The sequence below is a fragment of the Xylocopa sonorina genome, chromosome 3 (genome assembly GCF_050948175.1).
Source record: "Xylocopa sonorina isolate GNS202 chromosome 3, iyXylSono1_principal, whole genome shotgun sequence".
Classification (NCBI taxonomy): Eukaryota; Metazoa; Arthropoda; class Insecta; order Hymenoptera; family Apidae; genus Xylocopa; species Xylocopa sonorina.
In genome coordinates, this window is record NC_135195.1 from 13,113,747 (window position 1) to 13,120,341 (window position 6,595).

At 47.9% G+C, this 6,595-nt stretch overlaps 1 protein-coding gene across 1 annotated transcript in view; it reads right to left on the bottom strand.

The window, feature by feature from the left end:
- Kug (FAT atypical cadherin kugelei) overlaps positions 1-3,777 on the bottom strand; it is a 484,763-nt gene extending 480,986 nt beyond the window's left edge. Inside the window, exon 1 of the mRNA XM_076910965.1 lies at positions 3,764-3,777. The gene's annotated coding sequence lies outside the window, so the exon portion shown is untranslated. The remainder of the gene's footprint in view (positions 1-3,763) is intronic.
- Positions 3,778-6,595: the final 2,818 nt, after the last annotated feature.

Genomic DNA, 6,595 nt, shown 5'->3' on the forward strand with positions numbered 1-6,595 from the left:
TAGTGTCTCGTTGATAACGTCTCTCGTGAGTCGATCGAGGGAACGCTGAAGGTATTCTGGAAGGGAAGACTTGATTGGACAAACGATAAGAATCGACATTGCGTTTCGCGCGAAGGATCGAGGCAGTAGCCAGTCAGGTTAGGAAGATCGGCACCTGCCTCGATTAGCCGATGCTACTCAAGATACGAATGAAAGATCCGGCCTGTTTACGATGCAACAAACACGGTGAGATAAACGAGCGCACCGAGAGTCGAACCAGCGTAGCGTACAATCGAGAAAAATGAATTTCCGGGTAATAACAGCGCGCGCGCCCCTGTAACTGTCCGAAAAGGCCTTTGATGCAAATTTTCACGATGGAGAAGATGTTATCCTGAGGACGGTCGCTGAGCTCGGCGAATCTCGCTGCCACTCATTACGCTTCGTACTTTAGCAATTACAATAAATCGATTAATGGACCGATAGCAAGTGGAACGTATGATTATACCTGTTAAACGCTTACCTTCTATTCGCGCCGCTCTCAGCGCTGCAATATTTCATTATTTGATGATTTCACGGACGTCGTCAAGGTCGGGCAAAAAAGGGGCTCGCGATCCCGGTTTTCGTTTTGCCGTGGATGCGCCTAGGAAATCGAGTTTCTTGCGAGAAGTCAATTTCCGTACTTAAATATCGAGCACGCGTAGCAGGAAACTTGCTGGGGTATTTAATACGAGGATAGTCATTATTTAATGTTTAAATATTAATTATTATCTATAAAATTGGACGCTGGCGAGGCACGATATTGAATGTGCATTAATAGACGCGCGCGGGCAGATTATATTTGAACGCCAGAGGGATATTAGATTATAATTGGACGCTGATTAAACCGGGCGTTGAATTTGGACGTGTGCTGTAACTGCATTCGCGAAATTTGATTTTTGAAGCGCGCACGAATTCAAACGTCGCATCAAAAGGTATCGCGCTCGTACATCCGAAAGCTAGCGTATCTGCAAACACATTTATCTCGTTAAACATTTAGGACACAGCACTGGTGGAACCTTGTTCGCTTCACCGTACCACCTAAACCACTCGCCTCAAGGAAGTCATCCCTCTCAGAGACACTTTGCGCGTGTCTGTTCGCCGAGCAATTTAACAGCAATCCTTGCGGGCTCGCAAGAAACGTAACGGCGAGTGCTCGCCTACCAGTCGACAGATGGTGAACGAAAAAACCTTTCCGAAGTCTGATGCGACTGTCCGGAAGAAATCGATGCGACGATTAAGCGTTCGACGCTTGACGAAGTGACGTTGGAAAAAAGGGGTGGATCGTCCCGAAGCTTCGATAAACTTTCGATTCCATGATCGCTACCCGTGCTGTACGTTTCTCGATTGTCAGCCTAAACAGGAAGCGTCCTGAACCGACCGAGTGAAACGACGATCCCCCGTGGATTCGATCGACGAATTCGATTTATTGGTCGCGATTGGTGAGGTAGCCTTCGAGCAATCCACCGCGACGCGAATTAATTACCTGTATCGCGAATTACGTGCCTGTCTGGCGAACCAGTATTGGTAGAAGCAAATGATTACGCGATACGTAAGCAGCCGATTGAATTAAGAAAAGAAACTCGTCACGTAACGAACGTAAACGGAAATAAGAATTGAAAATGAATTCAGAGACCATCACAGCTGCGAATAATTTGAACGTTAGAAAATTGAAGACCCATTCCACTTATTGGCTGTAATCCAACTGCTTCCTGTTAGTCGAACAATCAATCTCTTCGCAAATTATAGATGCGACGCTCAGCCACTCTAATCGAAGAAACATCCCGCGAAGAAAATGGAACGCGTAATCCACCTGAATCGATTTTATTGATCGCGCGAGAAAATGACGAGGAGAACGTAACGCGGCTATTTACCGCGTTAACGTTCCCGTAAACTTCATCAAGATCGTCAACATTGTGTCCACGCGCCGTGCACGGCGGATCGCGGAGGTAATCAAGGATCAGAGACTTCCAATTAGAGATAGCTCTCATCGAGAGCGGCGGCGACCGCGATGAAACCAGCGGCGAGCAAGATTGATTAACGGGATTTGCAACGAGAATGCCGCGTACTTAACCGTACTATTTAGACGCGTGTCCTATTTCGAGAAACAGCGAGATCGAGAGCATCGCGAGCTCTCTTCGAGATTGCCTCCGCCCTTTATACGCGATGGTGAAGAATCGATCGCACGCGAGTAGTCGAGGAATAGAATTAGTCGGGCTATGCTCGAAAACTACTACTACTACAGCATAGGTTTCCATTTTGACACGTGGACGAAGGCGATCTTGATTGTACGTTACTTTGGAAGTCCTGTTGCATTATTGTCATTACTGTTTCTCTTGTTAATAATTATCCGTCTGTCTGAAATAATAGAAATAAATACTACCTGTTCGTTCGTCGTCGTCCGCCATTCTCGCATCGACACTCGCGGGCATTTAAACGTTCGCGGGTACGGCGAGCTTGTCCCGACCCCCGTGTCGTTCGTATTTTAATACTAGCACGAGCACAGGGAAGTTATAATGTAAAACTAGGGGCGAAGTTTCCGTGGAACTCGTCGCCGCGACTGGATAAACTTGTTTACCCGGCTGAAAGTAAGACTGCGCGTTGTTTGCGAATGAATGCATGCGAAAGCAGCGGCTATGCATAAGTAAAGGCCAGGCAAACTGTGTTACGCCTTATACGCGTGTACGTTTGCTTCGAAACGCGTGCGGAACGGCAAATTCGCCCGAAAGAAATTGTTACGTTTCTTAGGTACATAACCGCCGCCGTTCCAGCAAGTTCCCGCCGCCCAATGAACGAACAGCTTATAACCCTCCAGAGAACTTTTAACCTTCAGTCTAGGCTGTTCGAGATAACCAAGCGTGGTCAACTTCTCGAAACGCTTGTAACCATCCCTCGAACGAAATGGAAATACACGTCGCGAACTTTGAATCGCCCAGATCGATTTACCAACGTCCGCTGACCGTTTGAAACATTTCTCTCCCTGTTCTTCGCCCTTCTTCGAATTCACCCCTTGGAAAAAAAAGTTTCCACCGTCCGTAACATTTCCCTCGACATTACCAAACTCCAAACGACAATCGTTCGTCCGCGTTGCTCGAAATAATAGAACCGTTCGAGGCCACAGCTGAAGTTATCGTCCCGCTCTGCGCACGGTGGCGAAGGCGGACGTATGCGCGGCGGCATCGATTCCACGAGGAATATCGAGAAATTACTTGCTCCGCGGTGCTCCTGGCTCCGTCGATTCATTATTAAATCGTCATCGTAGCGTATCGACAGATGCAGGCCGACGTCGGGAATATTAATAGACAGCGGCACAGATATTTCGATGGAAAGAGGGTCGAAATCCAACTACTTGGCGCTTCGCTTCCGTGTATAGCCAGCCAGACGGCGGGGAACTAGTTCCTTGTTGGGCTGACCCATATGATGGACATTAATGAAGAAGATGGCCGAGCAGAGGTGAGACGGGAGCGTATTTTCTCAGCGTTGGCCAGCTATGGATAATTGGTTCTAATAGGCATCCGGAGGTTGACTGCCGTTACGGAGCGTGGAGAGAGGCAGGTTCGCGTCCTTTCTTTTCGTTCCTTTCCTCGCCGTCTCTGAAGGGTACTTCGCGTCGTCTTCCAACGGCGGCGCGCGGCTACGTGTTCAAACAGGTCTAGGTGGTGCGTCTGTAGTGTCGCGTTACGTTATGTTCGCATTAACTGTTACCAGTCCCAGCAGTCCCCGTCGCGGGACAGACGCGACACTTAACCGTCTCGAACGTCGTCGCGTTCGACTAGCCGGCATTAAAGGAAGATAATCACGGTTACGATCGTAATAAGTTTTGTCCGGCATTAGTCGGATAATGTCCTTATTCGCGGAGGACAAATGCCGAGGTGGTACCGCTTTGGTACCGCTCTTACCATCGCGGGTACAGGTTCGTGCACGCGCGTGTCTCGCTCGACGTTCACTAGACTTATACGCGATGCTATTCGTTGCAGTTGTTTATGGAAAGTATCCGCAACGAGTATGACGGACGGCTGAATTTTACTTCGAAAATGTCGATTGTCAGATAAATACGTGCGCGCGTAAATTATGCGCTCCGTGTTACAGACAAGAATGTGGGTAAAACAAGAACCAATTAATCCTGCCGCTCGACTGGAATTGAAACTAAAATATTCGCCTTTCAACCGATTAATCTGCCAAGGCTATCGAACAACTTTTTCCCCCGTCGAATCAGACCGCCTAAATGGCCGCCATTACAATACGCTAAAACTCTAAACGACAATTATACCAGGCAATGTTCAGGACGAAATGGTCCCGGATTAATCGGATAATTAATCAGCGAGCAGAAGACCGCTGCGGATGACGTCCTCGTAATCTTCGTTCGCGACGGAACGCTGACGAACCGGATAGTAAATCTCATCGTCTACCCGGTGAATTTGTTCGTCGCATAAGCGCGCACCTGCGCAACTGCATTTTCCAAAAGGAGGAGAACGAAAGTCTTAAAAGTTTCGAGGGAGGTGAGATTCCCGGCACGAAGGGATGGCAAAAGTTGCACCCACGAGCCGCATAGCTGTGTATTTGACATTCCGGACAGGTTGGCTCATATCCTTTTACGAGGGGTATAGTCTTCCAGTTGATAAGACTACTTCTGAATCGATACTTGGCGAAACATCGGCGACACGTGTCGCGACCGAGGTTGTTCGCGCTCGAATCGAGGCGAAGGCTACGCGGCTCGTGAAACTTTTGTTCTTGATTCCACGGCAAACAAATTGCAATTACTCCGACGGAATTTACCACCGTCTTGTAAATTAGCCGGGCAGACGGAGGGAATGTAACAGCCGATCGATCGTAAAATGTCGCGCGCGTTTGTCCTTTAGAACTCTCCACCGCGGCGCTGTGCAATTTCGCCTCGAAGAAGCGAAATAATTATCTTATCACGGTAAATAATTGATATTGTGCGCGCACATTTTACGACTCGACGTACACGCCGTTCCTCGAATTACCTTTCTCCTCCTTTCACCGCCGTTTTCCCAATGCTACTTGTTCCTTTACACTGTTATCGCAATTTCATTTCTCCGACTCGGCGTGTTCGCCAAATTGTAAGATATGTGTAAAGATACCTTAATGAAGTAAATAGCGGTAATTTACCTGAAACATTACCCTTAAATCCGACACTTTATTGCCTCCCAAGTTGCTAGCAACTTAATGGAACGAGACTTAATCGTGTTACGTCGAAATAGTGAAAAATTTCATCGTTTCGCTCGATCTCTTCTCAATACGAACGAATCGTATAATTTCGTATCACAATCGTCTTGAAATTAGCTCATTAGCTGGGTACCAGCTTCACACACAATCTCCGACCACCTTTTGTGCTAGACGAAAAGATGGCGGGCCGGGTGTTAGCATTTACAGCCTTTAATCTCCCATGAACCGGCGTGTAACGGGCGCTAACGAACGCGTCGCCGTCTCCGGTGCACCAGGATCCGTCTGACGACCTATTTCGAGTTGCGTGACAGAGCCGCGGATGCGTCGAACGGTTTGCACAAGCCGCGGTGATCGGTGGATATGTTATGCAAATTGAATTCGCGCGGCGCGCTCTCGCGTACACCTCGAGGTTGCGCCTAATTTCCCGTAGAACGAAATTATAAGCCCGTAACGAGATTTACGGCGACTCGCCGCGTCCGCGGCGAGTAGACGAGAGGAGGGCAGAAGACGAATATATACGGGCACGGATACGCGCGCATAGTTGTGTGCCACTTCTCGCGTTCCTCGCGCCCGCCTCCCAGCGGCGATAGTCGGCCGAGGGACACGCTCGAAAAGTCGAAACACGGGCTACGGTACACGGAACGGGCAGACGCGATAAATTAGCCTGCTCACCGCCGCCATGGATCTCCTTATTTCCACGCTTGTCGCGATTGGAAACAGTTAGAGGAATTTCGGTGTACACGGCCGCGTTTCGGGCCGCACGATTGATCGCGGGACATGCCGCGGAGGAGCCGCGCCAGCCTTCGACGCCATTTTCTCTACTCCTCGGCTCTTGGGTTCGCCTCGCGAACCATCGAGCGTGTCCCGATTCTGCATCGAATCGATCCTTCGATGCGATTTTTAATAGAATAGAGAATGGTGGTTTACTTTGAATTTCACCGTCTACTATAATGTAATTTAATTGTAATCTTTAGCAAGGTTAATTAACTGATTTTTGTTATACCATCGACTGCCTGGATATTTTCCAAGCATTCGGCTGATGGATCGTGTTTACATGGACCATTTAATAATTTCAATCAGTGCACATAATTGCTGCACAATATTGTTTCCAAATATTGTGTCGGCCATTGAACCAACGATAATGCAGAACAGCGTTTATAATGTTTATCGCGGTAACATGTTATGATTGCCATTGGTGGGTGAACGAGAATTCGAAAAACATCAAATTAGCTAACGTGCGAAGTGTTGTAGAAGTATGTACGTATAAAATTTTCGCTGCCTTTTGCAAGAAAATGAATGTCGAATTTTCAATGAAGACGGAAAATTAGAGAAACAAGGATAGTTGATAATAATTAAAATCTTGAGTTGGAACGAAGGATATTTCGGCTGGTCG